This window comes from Cupressus sempervirens, chromosome 7, assembly GCF_028749045.1.
Source record: "Cupressus sempervirens isolate cs-2001-9-10 chromosome 7, ASM2874904v1, whole genome shotgun sequence".
In the NCBI taxonomy this organism is placed as follows: domain Eukaryota; kingdom Viridiplantae; phylum Streptophyta; class Pinopsida; order Cupressales; family Cupressaceae; genus Cupressus; species Cupressus sempervirens.
Window position 1 is genome coordinate 541,239,326 of NC_143124.1, and position 23,296 is coordinate 541,262,621.

Consider the following 23,296-nt stretch of genomic DNA (forward strand, 5'->3'; position numbering starts at 1 on the left):
TGGTATGAATTGGATCACATGAATGGAACTTATCACTTAGTTATGAAATTCCATATCTGTTGGTGACAAAGCTCAGATTTGAATCATGGTTGTAGCAATCATATTCATGTATGTGCGGTCATGATGCAATGCAAGGTAGGAGAATCCCCAAAGGAAATGTCCTAGCCCCCAACAAATAACTACACATCAGAAACACAACACAAGAAATAAGATATGATACCAAACCTGACTTTTTATTCATAAAATAACTGATTACATGCAATGTAGTGGGCTGTAAGGCCTTCCTAGTTATGAACAAATACAAAGCAAGTAATAGTTATGCAAGATCCTTAAGATCAAACCCAAACCCTAGCTAGTCCAGATACACACTCTAGTAGAAACCTCCAAGGAAAATCTAAACTTTTGCTTTCAAGCCACTAAGCAATCTCCTTATTTCCCAAGCCACAACTACTAGCTCTTCTCAAATTTTGCTCCTCTGCTTCATCCTTTTCTCCAAGCTTCTACTAAGAAGAGATCATACCTAAAGAACTTGATTATAAATGCCTATATACCTTACTTAAATTGATGCTTACCACTCAAGATGTTACAAACACAACCAATGTGGGATAAAAGGTAAATGCAACTACCTTACAACAAATATTTAATTCCCACCCAAATACAACTAAGCACCACCATGTGGTCAATTAGAAAATTGCATTGCCTTTATGGATCACCACAATTATTTAATGCATGATTTAAGGAGCTTTCCATAAAATTCTAAGATGTCACCTACACACTTCAATAAATGAAATAACAACTATTTTTATTTATATCCTCTTTATGCCACCTATGCACCTTGGTAGATGAAAAAGCCTTTTTCCTCCATTTTTCTATTTTTTATTTTATTATTATTTTTCCTTCTATTTTCATCACTTTCTCCCTCCTCCATTATTTTTTTTTGTATCACACCCCCTTTTATTTCGTGATGCAAGATGATCTTGCATCAGACTCCTTAAGTAGATAGAAAAGTATGGCCCATACTTTGATGCCAAAATAATTTTCTCCAACCAACTTCATCTCAACCAAAGGTTTTTAATCTATCCTAGACAAAAGAAAAAAATCTTAAAATCAACCATCTAGGCTTCATCCACTCAAACATCAAAATCGAATGAATCTTAGTAACTCAATCAACATGCTCACTCCCATGAACAAACTAAACAAAATGCTTCACCAACAATCCCTATAACTCGAGAAAATTGGAAACACGTAGATCCACAATATCATGTAGATCCTCAACCACATTAGAAACATCTAACTCCACATTAGTAGCAACATCCATATTAACCACATCAGTAGTAATCGGTACATCCTCAATCATCTTGGCAGTAGCATATGAATGCAGATCCATATCAGCAACCATATGCAAATCCTCAGTCATATGTAAATCCCCATAATTAACAATCTCATCATCCACAATAAAGATCTTTGAAATTTTCATGTCAAATCCATCTAACTGGTCATGAAAACAAGTATCCTTTCCAGTCTCGACAAGGTTAGGAACCTCTTCAGTAAGCTCAAGTATCTACGCAACAACCACAAGTTTCTCTATAGGCTTGATATCAAACTCCACAAACTAATCAACAAAATCAACCATGCAAACCTCTTCATCTTTAATGATTCCTCAACAAAAAAAATTCTTCTTCTCTACACAATCTTCTTAACCAACCATACAAATTTCTTCCAGATCGGTACTCTCAAGCTCCATAAATCTCTACAAAACTCAACTAAACCTTCCTTAACTCAATCATTCAAACTAGCTTCCAACCAAGTAGACATCTCTAAAATCTTCTTCTCCATGACATCATAGAGATCTGAAATCATCCTAGGGTCCAATCCTTTTTGAGGCATCCTCCAAGATCTTTGCGAACCCTCTACAACAAGTCCACACTCTTAAAAATCACCAACTAGATCAAACTTTTAGTCAACAAGATCAAATTTCCATCTTCACAACCATCGATCCATCTACAAGTCCTCTGCAATTGTAAATTAGAATCACGATCTGCCACCTCACAACAAAGATATCTAGGACTTTAGAAGGAACAATACACCACAAGATAAAATTTTGATTTAATCATGATAAGATAATCTTCACCCTAGGTTCTGGTGCAAATTGCCTCAGCTTCGGCGATCTATCTACACACTTAGAAAACCTTCACTCTGATACCACTTGATGCAGTGTAAGGTATGATAAATTGAAAAGGAGATGTCTTGGCCCCCAACAAATAACCATAAAATGGAAAAAAAATACAAGAAATAAGATTTGATACCAAACCAAACTTTTTATTCATAAAATGACTAATTACATGTAATGTGTCAAGTTGTCTTCCTGATTATGACCAAATAAAAATAAGTAATAGTTTTGCAAGATCTTTAAGATCCAACCCAAACCCTAGCTAGTCCAAATGCACACTCTGGTAAAAACCTTCAAGAAAAATCCAAACTTGTGCTTGCAATCTGCTTGTTTCCCAAGTTGCAGCTACTAGTTCTTCTCAAATTTTGCTCCTCTGCTTCATCCTTCTCTTCAAGCTTCTACTAAGAAGAGATCACACCTGGAGAGCTTTATTAAAAATGCCCATATTCCTTGCTTAAATAGGCAGTTACCACCCAAGATGTTACAAATACAACCAATGTGGGATAAAAGGTAAATGCAACTACCTTACAATAAATATTTAATTCCCACCCAAATACAACTAAGCACCACCATGTGGCCAATTAGAAAATTACATTGCTTTTTTGAATCACAACTAATATTAAATGCATGATTTAAGGAACTTTCCACAAAATTATAAGATGCCACCTACACACATTCACATGTTGATAAATGAAATAACAATTATTTTTATTTATTTCCTCTTTATACCACCTATGCACCTTGGTAGATGAAGAAGCCTTTTTTCTCCATCTTTCTATTTTTTATTTTTAATTACTTTTCCTTCTATTTTTGTCACTTTCTCTCTCCTCCTTTTTTTTAAAGAATATTTTATCACACCCCCTTTTATTGATTGATGCAAGATGCTCCTGCATCGGGTCAATTTAAGATTAAAATAATTAAAATATTTTTTATATAACTCAAAGTTGTGCAGACTGTAGTGTTTAGAGAGATGTCACAACCCCTACAAATCACTTTCAAGGGCATATGAAAACTCATTTCAAAGGATTTTGTATTAGCTCAAATTGGTTTCTATGGAATTTGATTTCATTTTCTAGATTTGGAGATATTGTTGATTGGTATCACAGAATTCAAATGATAAAATATCCACAACTATCTTGCATTTTAGAGTAGATTTTCTCTCTAAAGGTTATTATAAAGGTGATATCATATATCAATGGAGATTTTTTTCATTACCTCAAATATGTCTTAACAAAATAAATTACTGCTTTCTAGTTTGTGACATATCACTGATTGAAGTCTCATAAGTTTGAAAGCATTGCCATGACCACATCTAACTTGCATTTAAGGATGAATTTCTTCTTTCAATAACTACAATATAGGGAACATTATATATCAATGAAAAGCTTTCTTTGGTGTTTTAAATGGATCTTTAATACAAAATGATTTTATATCTTGTATTAATAGCTATGAATGACATAATAACAAGAGGTCTAGTGGCATGGGAAGATTTGTTGATGTAAAAAAAATGGTATTTGATTTGTACAACCCAATTTTAATTTCTTAAAAATATTTGGAGAATTTCATATTTTTGGCTTAATTGATGTAGATGTCTTGAGGCTAGGTTTGATAGTGATTGAATCATTTATTTTGTTGTCATTGATGTCAACTTGATAGTTTGTGTTGATTATTTACTGGAAGCCAAGTTACTCACTGTACTAATTACAAATCAAGTATTTGGTTAAATTGTGTGATTAGTTAAAGTGTACAACTGGTACATGAGAGAATCATAGATGTTTCTAGCTACTATATATACAGTTTCATGTCCTACACATCAATATTGAATGAGTTGTGATTGATTAAAGTGAGACAATTTAATCAAGTTGATAAATTAATGATAGTTGGTGAACGATTTGATTGGTTTATAAAATCTATGTTGTTTCAAGTGACAAAATTGAGCTTACTATGGTTACTAAGTTGTTGGATCATGGTCAGAGTTTTGTTTGATTTGGTTTACATAAAGTCATGTTTTGGGTCAATTAAACAAAGTTCAAGAAGAAAAATGAAAAACAAGTTGAATGTTTGTGTTTGATTTTGAACCAATAACATGTAGCCCATTTTAGATAGATCTTTTCTAATGTTGAATTGGTCAATGATGTGGCAATGATATAGAATCTATAAGTTTTGAAGGGTCAATTATATATTGGTAATTATGATGGAATTTCATGTAACTGTGTGTGTACATTTGGAAAAGTGAAAAGGCCAAATGTTCTATGTTAGATTGATGCATTGTTGAAGAGGTTGATCATGTGATACCAACTAATGATGAATTAGGTTTTGGTAATGCATTTTGGCAGAACATAGATGGACCAACTCATGGGGTAGCACATTTAGGGTCAGTGTCACCTAATGACGATAAGCATGTGTATATGGACAAAAATTATTTTGCAAGTGTGTGAGAGAGAAGAGATAGGTGGTTGTGATTGATAAGGGTTGTGTGATCAAGATGGTGGTTGAATGTCTATTGGGAAATGTAGATCGTAAACTAAAAATGATCCATTTTAGCAATATTAGAGTGTTATTTCTCTATTCACTATACTTTCTTAATCCTAATAGGTTGTCAATTTTAAAATCCTCTAACAAGGTCACTTGTTATGGGATGAACATGATCTTTAGCAAGATTTAAAGTTAATTCCTATAAGTAGGTGACTTATTAACTTGAGTTAGAGAATCCTTTTACAAGGCTACTCCTAATAGAGTAAATATCTTAACAGGTCTGAGAGAAATCCCTTAACTGGGTGACTTCTAATAGGGTATGCTCCTAAACAGGCATCATTTTAAGCTTCTAATAGGGCCAAGCCTTTAACATGATATATTTCAAAAGAGTACAAAATACTTGTGTGTATCAATTTGCATCATGGTTTTTCCATATGAGTAAGAGTTTCTACAATACAAATATTTATGTTATTATGTTAATTTTGTGGATGCTTTTATGATTTGTTTTATAGTTAGCCTCAAAAGTTAACATGGAATGGATGAATGAATGATTAGATGTTAGATATGGTATTGGTTCATCGATTTTGTGAAGTGGTGATTAAATTTTGAAGTTAGTGGATTACTAATTCACACCTCCCCCCTCACCTAGTAATTGTTGAAGTTGATGAAAGATCAACTCCACAACTCTCGAGAATCACCTGCATGCAAACATCTGTCATAGAAAGAGAGAAGCAAAAACTATGGAGGCTAGAATCCCTAGATCCATAGATGAGATATTCTTGATGAGAAAAAAAAAGATTTCTATTAACAAAAGTTAAATTAATAAAATTACAAAGAGATCAATCCTTATATAAGGAGATCAAAACCCTAACAAGTAAAACCTAGGTTACATGATAATAATTAATTATTATATGCCTAAATTTTAGCTTAAGTAAACTAAAGATAATAAGTGACTTAATAATTAAGTCAGTATTATTTAATTAAAAAGACAATATCTTATCACTCTAAAACCCCCCTTTAAGATAAAATTAGGGAGTAACTAAAAACTTAGAAACTATTGCTGAAAAAATTGGGTCCTGACAACAAAGCTTGCTGAGGTACCCAAGCACAATCAAATCTCTAAAAAGAGGAGAAATAAATAAAACCACGTGGGAAAAACCCTACTCCAAAAAGAGATGGAAATAAAATGTTCCAAAAGATAGGAACAAAAGGATGATTATGAAGAACACCACTGAAGCATAAAGCTACAAACACTACCAAACTACTGATCTGAAGAACCTCCACTATATAGAATATGACTAGGTAGAGAAGACTAAATCTAAATAGATGATCAATTGAAGATGAAAGGTATCTTCATGGCCTCCAAAAATAGGAAAGAAAGAATGTCTATATGGTAAATGATCCATCTCACCAAAATGCATGGTATCCAACCATTGCAATTGCCTAGTACATAGGATCAAATACTAAATACATAGCTCACTCCATCGAACCAAGAAAGAAATAGAACTGACATAACTCCCCCTATAATGCTAAGAGGTAAGACATGAACATTGAAATTGAATGCAATATCTCCTATAGAAAGACGAACTAGGAACATTGAGAGTGTGAATGAAGTACAAACACCTATAATGGCATGAGTCATCGACACATCATGAGGCTAATGTCATGGAAGAAATAGTCACTTGACAAAGGAAGATGGTGAATATGGCCAATCTAAAACCCCTCAAGGAACTTTATAATGTAGTGTGAGTACAACAAAACACAAAGATGCCCAAGATCCCAAAATGCAATAGAGTGACACTCGATCTCAATGTGTTTGCAAAAATACTACAAAAGGATGTCAAAAAAGATCAAAAGAGACATAAGGTTGATACAAGAGATAGCACAACCCATGAAAATTTATCTGAAATAACAAAATTGATCTTCAAACCTTAAAAAACAAAGATATCCACTAGAATGAAAAAAAAAACAAAAAATTGAATGGGATGCACCTGGAGTAGAATTTAGAAAATAGAATGTCTCAAGATATGTCTCCCAGAGTGAAAAATAGAACCTTTGACTTTGACTACATAAATTGGCAACCAAAACACATCAAAAATCCCAATAAACTACACCATCATGATAGACTCAAAACCAACTTTTCAATGATATTTCATTTATGAAAAATGGAGTCTGGATGAGTAAGTTATAGCCAAAAACATAGGTAGGTTTAAAAATGGTTGAAAAAGTAAAAAAATCACTACCTTGAGATATGTGCTAAATGCCTCAAAAAGTGTGCTTGCTAGTAACAAAAATTACATCAGGAAGCATGTTCGTTTGTACCAAAATTGTCTCGATTTGTGGACAAAAATCTTGATTTACATGCTAAAAATCTCAATCTGTGCCAAAAAATCTCAATTTACATGCAAAATCTTGATGTTCAATCCAAAATTCTCGATTAAGTGCCAAAAATATAAAATCATCGCCTCACATAGTGTACCCAATTTGGAAGCAAAATTATTTTGCTTGAGATTCCTACTATGTCTAAATTCGATAAATTTTCTATGAAAATAGGGGTTTTTGGGCATTCTGAGCTCAATGGCGAGGTTCGTTTGGGCTCAAAGTGCAACAAAAATTAGTGACCTTCTAGATTCAATATAGAAATTCTCTAAAAGCCACAGATCTAAAAATTGATGCCAAATCTCTCAAGAACAAAACAAGGGCATGAAGATCTAGTGATTTGATACCATGTTGAAGTTGATGAAAGATCAATTGCACAAATCCCAAGAATCACATGCATGCAAACACCTATCACAAAAAGAGAGAAGCAAAAACTATGGTTGTTGGAATTCTCAAATCCATAGATGAGACATTATTGATGAGCAAAAAAGAGATTGCTATTACCAAAAGTGAATTAATAAAATTACAAAGAGATCAATCCTTATAAAAGGAGATCAAAACCCTAATAGGTAAAACCTAGGTTGCATGATAATAATTAATAAAATAATTAATTATTATATGCCTATAGTTTAGCTTAAGTACAAGAGATATTTGGAGATGTTTATTATATGTGTACTTAATAATGCTCATGATATTTGGGATCAACTTAAGTTATTCAATGTTGGAGATGTTTATTTTCAAAAGGATAGAGTTATTAGTTTGAAAGGAAAATATGATGAGATAAAGATGGTAGAAGGTGAAAATGTTGCTTAATATGATCATATATTGAAAGGGGTACTTGTTTTGATTAAGTAAAAATAGGTTTTAAAGGACCCAAAAGCTTTAACAAAGTATCAAGAAGTCTTAAAAGTAAAACATAAGAACTAGATGCATAGAAGTCTTAAATGAAACACATAAAATCTAACAACAAAGTTCACAAAATAACAAGCCTCATAGAGATTAGAGACAAACATATAATGAGGAGGCCAACCATAAGTGAAGCTGAAAAAATAGCAAAAGGACAACAAAAAACTAGCACCTACATAGTCTTCAGTAGGTCAATAGCTTGATCTGCCAAAATGTGCATGTTCTTCGTAGTAGCCTTCATTTCCTCCATCTTGTTCACATCCCTACCCTTGTTGGAATGAGCCAATGTGTGCTTACTCGGTCCCTGGTTCTTGATCACAGTAGGGGAATCATGCCCTTTATCCTGCTCAAACTTTTTTAGAAAACTGCTAAAATTATCTGACATTGTCTTTAAAATGTTGCTATTATGATCAGCCATCTTCTTAATCATCCTTTCAATATTACCCATTCTGGCCTCTAGGCTATCCATCCTCTTCTGAGTATCACTATTAGCCTTCTCCAAAACCCTGTTTTTAGCTTCAAACATTGGGACCTTTTTCATTAGATTTTTTACCTCTTCAGCATTACCTATTCATTTAGAAAGCAGATCAATATGTTGACCCAAAGTGTGTTCCCCTCTGGCCATCTTTCTAAGCTACTTAAATTCCTTAAAAATAATCTACATTTGTTTTTTTAGGTTCCCAACTTCCTGTAGAATGGTCCCAAGATTACCCATAAGCCATTTTGTAAAACCCATCTCCCCCTCGTCCTTGTTATGATCAGGGGGTTGTTCCTTCCCACCATAATCCTCTTTGTCCAGAGCCATATTCTTGAAAAAATTCTCAACCCCCTCCTCCTGAGCCATCATCATTTTTCTTTTACTTTCTATTATGTGAATAAGAAATTCATCATTTGAGGGAACTGAAACCCTATACTCATTCTGGCCCCTATTACCCAGACCCTTTCCTCCACTTCCTTTCTTCTGAGAGCCTCTCCTCAGTCCCTCATCTAAGTCACTATCTTGGTTAGAATCACTCCCCTTAGCTTTCTTATTCTTCTTCTAAGAGCTACACCTAATACCCCCTTTACTCATATTCCCCCCTCCACTTCATCCATATCATAACCTTTCTTCGAGACACTGCCCTCTATATCATCCTCAACCGCCTTCAAACTATGCTTGGATTTGTCTGCCTTTTTTTATTTCAATAAATTCATTATGAGTACCATTAAGCCCTCATGACACACATGTTTACCATTGGGGTCATTTTCAATTGCATGGATGGAATTACCCAATGATTGTCTAACATAGAAGGGAAAATTGATCCTTATACCATGCCTAAAATGGTTAGCTAACATAAAATGAAAACCATAAAGCTTCATAAAATGACCATCCAAAGTAAGGTATTCTATAATCACAAAAAATACTAAGGCCACAAGATAGAGGCAAGGTTAAAGTAAGAGTTATCGATTTTCACCAGTTGATTACGTTCTTTAATGGAATCCACAAATTCATCAATCACCTTATCTGAAAGCTTCATATCATGGTAGAAATTGATGCCCTCCATATTCATCCCCATGGCTTCTGCAATTATCTCTTTCAACACCTTCATTCTTTGGTATCCAACAAGGATAAAACCATCCCTCCAAGTCTTGATGAATTACTAAGTGATAACAGGGTTATTCCCTTTGATCTTTTCCATAAAATTGGTGAAATTCCCATGCTTTATAATTTCCCATGCCTCCTTTTTCTTCTTCCACTCCTTGCAGCTAGTTGGTTCAATTCTCTTTTGTTTCCTTCTCATATTCTTCTCTCCAATGTCACTAAATTGATCTCTCAGAAAGACCCTATGTAGTTAATCACCTAAATCAATATCATAGTTGAAAGGCAAATTAGTAACTAAAACCCACAATCCATGTGGCATAAAATGCTCTATTCTAGAAATCATAACCCACCACTTCCTAAATGTGTTCAAAACATAAATGCTAATTTTTGACATGATCATTATTAGTATACCATCTTTTCTTACTAACCTCTTTATCATAATCGATAAAGAGGTATCCTTCAACAAGTAACAGATCATTGTTATTCCATATAACCTTTTACTCACCCATGCAAGCCACATCAGCTGCCCAGTTAGCAACTTGATTCGCTTCCCTAAAGTTATGGGTAACAACACATATTTCAAAAGAATTGATAATATTAATGGCCTAAAGGATAATATTACCAATAGTCCATGAAGGCTTAGTGATTTTATTAAGGCAATTAATGATATTAAGAGAATCTCCTTCCACCCAAACCTTCCTCAAATTTAAACTCTTAGCATAAATGAGACCATGTAGGGCAGCACTAGGTTTGACAACATGATTGGTTTGGATGCCAATAGGGATAGCCATACAACCTACTTTCTCTCCATAAGCATCCCTAATAACAATGCCACAAACAACAATTCCTGGATTACCTTTGGAGGCCCTATCAAAGTTTATCTTATACCAATCCATCGGTGGGCTATCCCATCTAGTAGTCTCCCTTGGATTAGGACCCTTTTGGTCCATACTCAAGCCACTAAGGTTCCAATTTTGAATCACCATCTCTTCCTAATCATTGTCAAGTTGCTGATCTAATCCATTGGCTTTGATATTCTCTATCATTAGAGCCTTAATCTTACAAAAAACTTAATCAAAGTTAGATTCAACACCTCTAAACACCCTGTCATTGTGCTCCTTCCATATACCCCAACAAAGATACAGGAGAATAAAATCCCACAATCTTAAGATCAAAGCATTATTAGAAGGAGGCTTCCAACTAATGAAAAACATTTGGATAGTGGGAGGGAAATCCCAATCAATGTTCATTAGACCGCACACCCTGTCCCAAATCTTTTTAGTATAAGAGCAATGCAAAGTTAAATGGTTGGCCAACTCAGCACCATTCTTGCAAAGGTAACATCTATTAATGATATTGAACCCTCTCTTCACTAAATCATCTATAGTCAAGATCTTATCCTATAAAAGAATCCAGAAGAAAATATTAATTTTAGGTGTCATACCTTTCACCCAAGCCTTGGCCCAATAGGGTTCTGGATGCATATCAAAAGACTTGATATAGACCAAGGAAATAGAGAACATCCTACTAGGATCATACTTCCATATCAATTCATCCTCCTCTTGACTTAAAAAGATAGCATTCAAAAACTTGTTAAGATTAGCCATGTTGTCATCCACCCTTTTGAGATCTAGCCAAGTATTATCCTCCCAACAATCCACAAAAAAAGTTCCAATGAGATTCTTAGATTTCTCTATGTAACTATTCCACCTTTGATCAGCACAAAGTGGATGATCTAGGATCCAAGTATCTTCCCAAAAAAGAACAGTCCTTCCATTTCTCACCTTCCATCTGGCCCCTTTCTTGATGATGTGTTTATATTTCTGAGTGTTTTTCCAAATCATGGAACCCATCGCACCAAATCATTATTAAGAAATTGATTAAAATTATGGTTATCCATATTATATTTATATCCCAAATGTTCCTCCATTCCCCTTCCTCCTTGTGCCATCTCCATAATAACTTGGCCAACAGAAATTCATTCATAGTTGTTACTCTTCTCATTCCATGTCTGCCCTTATTGAGAGGGATGCAAACTTTATCCCAAGTAATCAAACATAACCTTTTCTTTTTCTCCATACCAATCCATAAGAAGAGCTTCTGAATTTTTTCAATAGCTTAAGCAAACTTTCTAGGGATCTTGAAAACACTCAAAGCATAAAGTAGAACACTCTATAGGATGGACTTCAAGACAATAATCTTCCCAGCCTAACTGAGGAGGAAGCCTTTCCATCTAGCAAGTTTCATGTGAATTTTATCAATTAGCAAACTCCAAAAACTCTTAAGAGGGTCCAGACAAAGAGGTAACCCCAAATAAGAGCCAACTAGGGAACCAATCTCACAGCTCATAATCTTTTTAATTTTGTTTTTCCTAGAAACATTAACATTTATAATATAAAACACACTTTTGTTACAATTAATAACTTTTCTCTAAGCTTGCCCATAATCCTCTAAGGCCCTTTTAATATTTCTAGCATTTCTAACCAAAGCCTCTCCCATGATAATGGAATCATCCAAAAAAAATTGATGTGAGCATATCAAAGCTTTAGAAGATGGATTTAGGCCCACAAAGTCCCCAATATTCACCATTTTTTCCACAAATCTTCCCAAACATTCAGCCAAAAGAATAAAGAGAATGGGTGAGAGCAGATCCCTGTAATGTCCCGTTTAGGACATTTTCTTATTTTCTTCTTTATTCCTATTAGCCTTCATGATAATTCATATCTGATATATCTTAGTCTATCATTTGTTCTCCTATTTATATATATTATTACTAGTGAACAATCATGAATGGTTACATCCCTTCAAATAATAATTAACTAGTTGTTATGGTTAAGGTTTAATAGTTATTAATTAACAAATATTTAACAATATATATTAATATTTATTATATGTATAACATTTATTAATTATTAAATTTCCATATTTGTAGTGTATCCTTAGGATTATGGATAATATAAGCTATTTAGATAACATAATAATGTTATCACCATTCATTTAGTACCATCCTTATTTATTATAATTATTACATATATCATAAGATTCTTATATTGGTAGATGTATATTCTAATATTACTATATTAGTAGAATTATATTATCATTAGTAAATGATAATATATTATCATTATATATCATAAAATGTATTAGATGATTTTATATCATATATTTATCTATATAAATATATTAAATTAATAGAACATTATTGTTTAACTCTTATTAAAACCTAGTCTAAAACAGGGGACATCACAGGCCTCCCCTCTCAAAATTTGCTTGTCCTCAAGAAAAATCATTCATACAAAACTCCTTCATAGATACAAACATATTTGCATACGAAAGGCCTAGAAGGTTTATAAAACATACATCTCTAATGAATGAAAACACGAAGCAGACACGATGTAGACAGATGAAGACATGAAGAAAACACGATGCAGACACATCATACATTCTTTATAATTTTTCACATTGAAGTAGAGTAAAGGGAATGATTTATAACATATAGTTCCCCTATACACCTTTTGATCATAGATCCTGCAACACAAACAATTATTAGCATGTACATGTATATAATAGCTCCAAAGAAAAGTTCAGTCATGATTAATTAGTTCTAAACGAATATCCTACCAAGCCCAAAAGTGAAACTTTGGCCCTCTTGGCCTTGATGGCAGCCATTGACATCCATCAAGGTGGTGTACTTGGAAGATTCTCAATTGAATAGAGTTGACATGATGTTAAGTCTTAATCAATCTAAGCCCAGGAGCAGAACTTTGGCCCTCCTGGCCTTGATGGCAGCCATTGACATCCATCAAGGTGGTCTACTTAGATGGTAATCTTATTCCTCTTGCCTAAGCCCAAGAGCAGAACTTTGGCCCTCTTGGCCTTGATGGCAGCCAGTGACATCCATTAAGGTGGTCTTCTTAGGAGGTAATCTTATTCTCCTTAAATATCCTACCTAAGTCCAAGAGCAGAACTTTGGCCCTCTTGGCCTTGATGGCAACCAATGACATCCATCAAGGTGGTCTACTTGGTATATTCTTAACTAAGTTAAGTTGACATGATGTACAGTCTTAACTTAACCAATCTAAGCTCAGAAGTGAAGCTTTGGCCCTCCTAGCCTTGATAGTAGCCTTTGACATCCGTCAAGGTGTTCTACTTAGATGGTAATCTTATTCTTCCTACCTAAGCCCAAGAGCGAAAATTTGGCCCTCTTGGCCTTGATGGCAACCTATGACATCCATCAAGGTGGTCTACTTAGGAGGTAATCTTATTTTTCTTCTCTAGTTTGATATTTTATTCTTCCCTTCTTTTTCTTTTTCAACTATCTCAGAGAATCAAATGCCTTAAGATTGGATCTTGTCATGCTTCAAATTTGAGGACAGACGAGTCCTTCCAGTCAAGATCAGTATGAAAGGAGTTTCAATGCACCAAGAAGCATATTAATCTTCAGATGTGTTGAAGTTTGTCGCTGATGTTTTAGTTACGCTGCCAAATGTTCATTGTCCTCAATTACCAAACTTGTTCCTCTCTCAAATCCTGAATTCTTCAATCCACTTATCTCTTTCCCAAGCATATCATGTCTATGAATAGGCCATTAACAATATCCAACCAACCATGGCTTGATGGAATATTCACTTTTTCAAGCATCAACGTCTCATTATTCCCTGTTGACCAGTGCATAAATCTTGCTGATTGACCACAGGAGCCATAAGCAGAGTAAGGACTAATCCAAATCATCATCAATTAAATGAAAGGAAGGTTCTGGCTTTTTCTTTTCCTATAGGAATTTTTTCTTGGATCTTTCGTGTCTAGCTTGGCACTCCTTTTTATCGTCTGACTCAATTTTTATCCAACATTTTCACCCAACTCAATTTTTATCCAACATTTTCACCCAACTTGTTCTATATGTTTCTGAGCACTTACAAAAGATGGCACAATAGCCGCATTCCAAACTCTGGTTGTCCTCAACAATATGTTGTGATGATTTAGACTCCAATCTGAAACTCAATAGTTATTACACTTTCTACTAGATGAATTGTGCCTCCTCAATATTCATCTTTAGCGGCAACATTGGCAATGTTCAAGAGATGTTTTCTCATGAATGGAAATTATGAAACTAAGATGTTTCCTCCCTTCATGTTTGCCAATTTTGATGGATGATTTGGTCATATGTTTAAGCTTGTTGACTTCATTTCACCATGTGACGAGCAATTTATTTTTTTTCTTTCTCTAATGTTAAAGAGACTGGCAATATTTTCCATTATATTTTTACAAATTATTTCCATGTTTTTAATTGTACGACATCGATATGAGAGCATCGTGAGATGTCATGATAAGAACAGATGATGCCAAGAAGTGTAACCAATAGATTGAGCACATAACCTCCAATCGGTTTACGCGCTAATCCACTCCATAAAAACCCTATTCATCTGCTCTTTATCTTTGTATTACAAATTTGTTTAGGTTGTTCAATTTGCAACATCTTCCAAACGTTGAATAACCAGAAAGATTGCAAAATGTGCTGATTGAATCTCTTCCATGGCAATCAGAGAGCACTAGGATTTTCTCATCTAAATCTTGGCCCTGAAAATCATTTTCACCTAAGAAAATCTTAGGTTGTAAAGGACGGAGAAGTTCAAGTAGCAGTAATCATATTGTGAGCATTTCTTGTCCATTGCCGAGCGACAAAGAGCTTTAGACTATAAATTTGACACTTGCGGTGATGGAAAAATATCTCTGTCAGAGCGCATAACCTCCCGCAGTGGAAAATATGACCAATGGCATAGCTCAAACACCACAAGAGCAACTTGGGACAAAATAATCTCACATGAAATATAGACGTTCATCTTTACAAAGATGCACATAATATAACTGTAATAGAAAATCTGATCAAATCCAAAAGATCAATGTTACCAGAATGGATATAGTCATGATGCCACAAAGACATAAGCAGATGCAACAAAGAATCCACATAAAGGAAGCCTTTAATTTCCTTCTATCAGTGTTATCCCTTCCTCTACATAGAGCGTGATAAAATATGTGCAAGTTTATTCCAATTTTGATATATGTTAAATATTTCAGTATATATATCTTATCTCAAAATTTATTTATTTTTTGTAGTCCATCATTTCATACATTTATTTCTATTGATGTTCTCCCCATCAGGATGGCAGGAACATGCTTTGATACCACTGTAATGTCCCGTTTAGGACATTTTCTTATTTTCTTCTTTATTCCTATTAGCCTTCATGATAATTCATATCTGATATATCTTAGTCTATCATTTGTTCTCCTATTTATATATATTATTACTAGTGAATAGTCATGAATGGTTACATCCCTTCAAATAATAATTAACTAGTTGTTATGGTTAAGGTTTAATAGTTATTAATTAACAAATATTTAACAATATATATTAATATTTATTATATGAATAACATTTATTAATTATTAAATTTCCATATTTGTAGTGTATCCTTAGGATTATGGATAATATAAGCTATTTAGATAACATAATAATGTTATCACCATTCATTTAGTACCATCCTTATTTATTATAATTATTACATATATCATAAGATTCTTATATTGGTAGATGTATATTCTAATATTACTATATTAGTAGAATTATATTATCATTAGTAAATGATAATATATTATCATTATATATCATAAAATGTATTAGATGATTTTATATCATATATTTATCTATATAAATATATTAAACTAATAGAATATTATTGTTTAACTCTTATTAAAACCTTGTCTAAAATAGGGGACATCACAATCCCCCTGTCTTAAGCCTCTTGAAGCCCTTAAAAAAGGAGCAGGAGAGTCATTAACAAGAATTGAAAAAGTGGCAGAGAAAACCAACCTAAGGACCACATCCCTAAATTTCTTGTTAAAACCAAAAGATTCGAGACCTTGTTGAAGAAAAGCCCAATCCACTCTATCATAAGCTTTGGAAAGGTCCACCTTAAGGAGAAACCCTTCTTTCTTAGACATCGTGAGAGAGTAAATGTTTTCATGAAACAAAATAATGGAATCCAAAAAATTTCTTCCGGGAACAAAACCATTTTTCTATCTTGAAATAAAATTTGGGAGAAAAGGAAAAATTCTGAGAGTTGACACTTTAGAGATAATCTTATAAAAAGAATTGCAAAGACTAATAGGTCAGAACTGATCCCTACTATCTACTCCCAGCTTCTTAGGAATAAGAGTAATGAAGGTTCCATTCAATTATTTTAGAATTTTCCTAGAACCAAAGAACTCCTTGACCCCATTACAAACATTAGTACCAATGGTATTCCAATACTTATGAAAGAACAAAAAGGGAAACCCATCTAGCACAAGGGCTTTATCTCCATCAAATGAGAAAACAACCTTAGATATCTCATCATTAGAAGGAATGGAAGTAAGAGATTTATTCTGATCTTCAATGATACAATTTGAAATGCAAGAAACAAATTCTACTTAGCCACATCCAAATTGGGGTCACCTTAGAGCAAGTTACTAAAAAACTCCACTGCTTCCCTTTTAATAGTCTCCTCATCCTCAGTAGTACCTTCTTCCATGTTGAGTCTAGAAATTTTATTAGCCATCCTATGCTTCAAAGTGGTCATATGACTAAACTTAGTATTCTGATCCCCTTCCTCTAAAAAGGTTTTTCTAGAATGCTACCTCCAGTACATCTCCTCCTTGGTGATGATATCATGAATCTCGGCCAATTTGACACTTTCTTCCTCCATAGAAACAACCTCATATCCATCAATTTGGATCATATCCTGAATCTCTTTAAGCTCCTCCAAAATCTTCTTATTATTCTCAAAAATGTTTCCAAAAGTGTCTTTGTTACATTTTTTGATATTTTTCTTAACATTCTTTAGCTTAGCAACAACTTTGAACATAGCAGTACCCTCCACAGTGATACCCCACCACTCCTTTATGAGATTCTCTAGATCTGGATAAAGAATCCACATTTTTTCAAACTTGAAAGGAATTTTCTCTGATAATTAAGCAAATCAGCCACAAGAAAAATAGGATAATGATCTGAACCCAAATGGACTTGAGCAGTGAGAGAACATTTATATCTTAAGAACTAGTCATTACTTGTAGGAGCTCTGTCCAACCTAACCTAAATGAGGTCCTTTCCAGTTCTTCTGTTAGTCTGAGTATACTCAATCCCATGCAAGTCCAGATCATGTAGAAGATGATTGACTATAAATTCCATTAAATCTAATATATTGTCTAGATTAGTTTGGCTACCTCCCATTTTTTCAGCTTCTTTCAAAGGGGTATTAAAATCCCCCATAATGACCCAGTTCTCCTCTACAAAATACTTTCTCTAATTAGTGATATCTTCCCAAAGAGCCTTTCTACCCCACTAAGTATTGGGAGCATAGAGATTAGTAAGCACCCAAGCAAAGCCATCCTTTGAGTTAGAAAATCTTATATTCATCATGTTGCTATTCTGAGAAACAATCTCTCCATGAATCCATTTATTATTCCAATAAATTGCCATTCCACCTGAAGCCCCCTCAGAATCATTCTTAATCATCTTACCTCCCCTAAAAATTGATAGTCCTTCCACTTTATCTTTTAGCATTTTAGTTTCTTGAATAACAACAATATCTAGTTTGTTATCCCTAATCATGTTTTTCAAAATGTCATGTTTATGAGGATTGTTTAATCCTCTGATATTCGATGAAGTGAACTTCATTTTTTTATGGAAATTTTTTTACTCAAGGATAGTCCTCTGACTACCATCAGTAATACTTCTATTAGTCTCAATAATTCTTTTTTTCATATTATAAGGTCTACCCACAGAGGAAGTGGATAAACCAACATCTCCACTCTTGAGTTTTTTTCCATTGAAGAGGGATAGGAGTTCCTAATCTTGTTAGCTTTAGAATCCCCTATGAGATGTGCCAAACATTTCTCCTTTCTTATTACTCTTGGTTTTAATCTTATTACCAACCAACACTAGAAGTCTCCTCCTCCCAAGTCTCCTCTTCCTCTTGTGAACTAGTTAAGAGATCCTCAACTTCCCCACTAACAAAATTGTTGTCTAATGTTGTATCATTAGCCAAGGGTTCATTTATGAATTGATCAACTATACCATCAATATTATCATCAATAGTAGGGTCCTTTCAAATCTTCCTACTGCCATTATCACCCCCCTTCTTGGGGTTATTCTCTTCCCTTACATGGGCCTATCCAAGATCTTTACTGCTAGGATTCAACATATTTTTCTAAACCTCATCCCTAATACCCATCTCCTTTTCCTTTTCCAAACCCAAACTAGGTTGGGAAAATTTAGCACCCAAAGTCTCACCTCTACTCTCGATTCTGTTATGATCATTTAGTTCTTTTCTCACCCAAACTTTCTTGACCTTTTTAGGAGCCCCCTCCAAAGATGGACAATTTTTGGCCCAGTGTCCAAATTTTTTACAATGAAAACAAGCAAAGGGGATAGATTCATACTCAATGTGTTGATTCCAAATACCCAACTTAGATTTAAGTGAAATAGATTCGGGCATATTTGTGCCTTAGTAAACCCCAACACCAATTCTAGCATAGTTCATTCTTCTCCTTGAGACTGTTACAAGATCCACAAAAAGGAGCTCACCAAAAGTATTGGCAATACCCTGAAACACATCCTCCACCCAAAACTCAAGTGGGAGTCCTATCAACTAATCTAGACTGGAGCTTGGATACTAGAAGCATCCAAAGAATAAAAGTTCAGAGTCCATTTTTATTGAACCAAAGTATGCCTCCCCAAAACCCATGGACTACAACAAAGGATATCATTTTTATCTTCTTCATAGAAAAAGCCGAAAGAAAGGCACCCTTTGGCCATCACCGTGATGTCAACCTAACCTTTCAATGTTCATTTCTTTCTCACATAAGCCCTAACAATTTAAATGTTGGGTCTGGCACCTAAAAAGCTTCCAACCAAGGTAAAATCCATTTGGGAAATATTTTTATCAATGATTTGATTTGAGATTTCAATAGAATACATACCTTTGTCCTTCAAAGAGATATCCTTGACTAGTGGAAAGACAGACTTGCTAGCTGGTCGAATTCCAAATAGGCTAGACAATTTTTTATTCTTCTTAGGCCCCCCTTGAGTCCTCCAAAGTCTCACCATCATAGGGATCAATAGCCTGTATAGAAGAATCCCTTACTAACTCTGATCACACTCTAGAACCAGATGGATCTATCGCATTCCCACCTAATGAATTCAAACTAGCTTTCACACCCACTCCCTTGTCCCTGCTCTTGCATGCCATTATATATATTACAATATACCCAAAATTAATTGAAAGGGGTAGTTGTTACAATCATAAATTTTGGTGGAATTATTGAAGTTGTAGTTGTGGTAAGTAAAATTTGAAAGCCTTTTTACCAATTTATGCAATTGGAGTTTTTGCAATTCATGAGTTGAGAACTTTTGAGAAATTCTCTATTGGTGGGCTAATTAGTAAGCTTACTACTTTTTAGATGGGTAATTATGATAATAGTATTCCTAAGGTTGAAGCTTCTATTAGACACTCTAGTGTAGGAGCACCTCATACTTTCAAGCCAAAATTGAAGATTTGGAAGACCACAAAGACCCTCAACACAAACTAGAAGGATGGAATGTATAACCAGGGTCTTCAAATCAATTGGAAGATTTTAGAACGTATAATGATACTAAAATAATGCAATTCCTCAATCATATTGTAAGGTTCTCAAAAGGACTAATAGTTGGTTTTAATGGACTAATGATGTCCAAATTTCAATAATGTTTCAATAATGTTTCTAGGATTCTAGGGAACGTTGAGGATGAGTCTAGTAGGGATATTAGGGAAATAGGTGAAAGACTTTAATAATAAGAAAAGGGCTTTAATGTTTAATAATCCATTAATGTTTTAAAATTCAAATATTCAAACATGAATGGCTAGTTAGGAAATGGAGGGAAAATATTTTGTTTAAACTTTAATCCTTCCTTCTCAACAATGATTGTCAGTTGGAGTCAAATTTTTTAGGGTATCATATAAATTGGAAAGAGTCTCTAATGTAAGGGACAAAATATATATTGAAAGATTGGTATGTACGAATAGGGAAAACAACAATAAGAAAACTTCATTCCTTGCAATTTGAATTCCATTGCTTTGGATCTCCAAATGATTGGTTTGTGTTTGAAAGACTTTGACAAGGTTTTCTTTATGAACTACCATGTTTTATTGATAAGTTTCCTATCTTTATAGACTTGCTATTATGCCAGTTTTAAAATTGGTAAATTTCTTGTAATTATTTATTTGCTATAGTAGGTTTTAAAGGGAATGGAGATCTTTCCATGAGGATGAAGCCCTGATACTCATGGAAAGAGTTAATCTAACATGTATGTTATATTACCAAGCAAGCATGTGTAGGCTTAGACAAGAAAGGAGTGAATTTAGTTAAACAACATCATTAATAATGCATGTTGTGGTATAGCAGTAGAGATTCTACCCCAAGAAGGGGACTATTTGTTGATTGGAGACATTAAACAATGGCCATGTGAAGATGAATCCAGTATTATTTGGGATTGAAAGTGTGTGTGATTAGGTGATTTGGAAAGCCCTAGTTCAAGGGTTTGGGAGTGCTAGTTTGGGGGTTTTGATGTTGTAAGGTATTAGAGGGTAAATCCTTTTGGGATTAAGAAATTGAAGAGGTGACAAGTCATTGTCTAGGAGTTGGAATTGACTGGATGTCATTGTTGATACTTCCTTTGAAAAATGAGATATTTCTATGCATTATGAACAGTGTACAATCATGTATAAGCATAATGGTCCATGGTAACCATACCCAAGCTCTTACTATGTTATAGAACCATTAAAAGGGGGTTAGTAAATGTCTATAGTTTAATGAGTGTGGTGAGAAAAGGTAGAATTATTTACAATTCAAATTTGATGTAGGGTATTGAATAGCCTGTTAGATTTTTGGGTTATGTGAGGGAATTTTGTGAAAAGCTCTAGGATTTCCTAAATATAGGCAATTGAAATCTTTATAAGAACTCCTCATCTAGGTTCCTTGAAGATAGTATTGATAGGTCATTCCCTTGGCGAATTTAGGATTGTTGATAGCACCAAGTACCTAAACCTTTGATATTTATAACTCTCATTGTGCATTTAATACCACCACCCTTCATCTACATCATGCTCATTATCATTGAATCTAGGAAGTAAAGGTAAAGAAACTACTACTTGGTCTTGTCTTAGTAATCTAGAGTCATCGTTTGATGAAGAAAGGAAATAAGATGAGTTTGAAGCTTTTCTTGCTAAGAGATTACCTAGAGGTACCAATAAATATAAGGAAAATTTTCCATTTATTTATTTCTCATGGAATAAGCATGGTCATATTTTTGAAAGATGTCCTAACTCTAATGTGGACCAGAAAGAGAAAATGAAGAGATTCAAGGACAAAAGGATGTTATTTATATTGCAAGAATGATGTTATTTCAAGGGAATGTTTCAAAGATGTTTTGGAGAGAATCCATAAGAACTATAATTTATAAACTAAACCAAGTACAAGTCAAGAAGGTAACTAGTAAGACACCCTATGAACTATGGTATGGTCATACTTCTAGTGTGAATTATATCAAAGCTTTTGGAAGAAAATGTTGTATCAAGAGAGATGATTTCACTACAAAGTTTGATGCAAAGAGTGATGAAGGAACATTCCTAGATTATTGTACCAAGAGGAAAGAATACAAGTGTTGGAAAAAAATAACTAAAAAAATGGTTGAAAGTGCTAATGAAAAGGTAGATGAATTTCTATACATATTAAAGGTCAGGATATGATATTTGTTCAACCAAAAGTGCAAGAAAGTATTGTGCGAAACAATTAAGAAAACACAAAGGTACAAATGGTCAATGAAGAAGAAGTACGTATACCTAAACTAGTAATATAAGGGCACGTGATATTGAATTATTATTCTAATTAAATTATTGGATACATGAATGTAAGAATGAAGCCTTGAAAAGTTATGACTAGGTCAAAGCAATAGAAGATGAACTTGATCATATTGACAAGACTGATACTTGGACTTTGGTGCCTCGACCAAAGAACAAGAATGTGATTGGTGGAAAGTGGGTCTTTAGGAAAAAAATGAATGAGGATCATAATGTTTTCATGAATAAAGAAAGATTAGTGTGCAAAGGGTATCATCGAGAAGAAGGTTTGGATTACACTAAGACTTTTGTACCAATAGCTAGACTTGAAGGTATGAGAATGTTACTAGAATATGCAAGTTATAAGAAGGTCAAAGTTTTCTAGATGGATGTTAAAAATTATTTTTTGAATGGTGTATTGGAAGAAGATGTATACATTGAGAAACAGAATGGTTTTTCTTTATAAGAATATGAAGATATGGTTTACATGTTGAACAACGATTTGTATATTTGAAGCAAGTTATAAGAACATGGTATGAAAGGTTATATTCATACTTAGTGAAGATTCATTTCAAAAGGGAAAGTGAAGATATAAATGTGTATTTGAAGTTAGATGGTGATAGATAGTTTGTTATTAAAGTCTTTGTGGATGACATTATATTTGGAGTTGGTGATAACATGAGTATGGATTTTACTAAAGATATGAAGAAAGAGTTTGAGATGTCAATTATTGGTGAGATCAAATTCTTTATTAGGTTAAATGTAATGCAAATGGAAGATGACTGTTGGGTGATGCAATGCACTCCCCTGTCCACAAGTGGTTAATTATGTGGTGTTCCATGTTCACTAACAGTCATGGCTTTTGGTGCAATG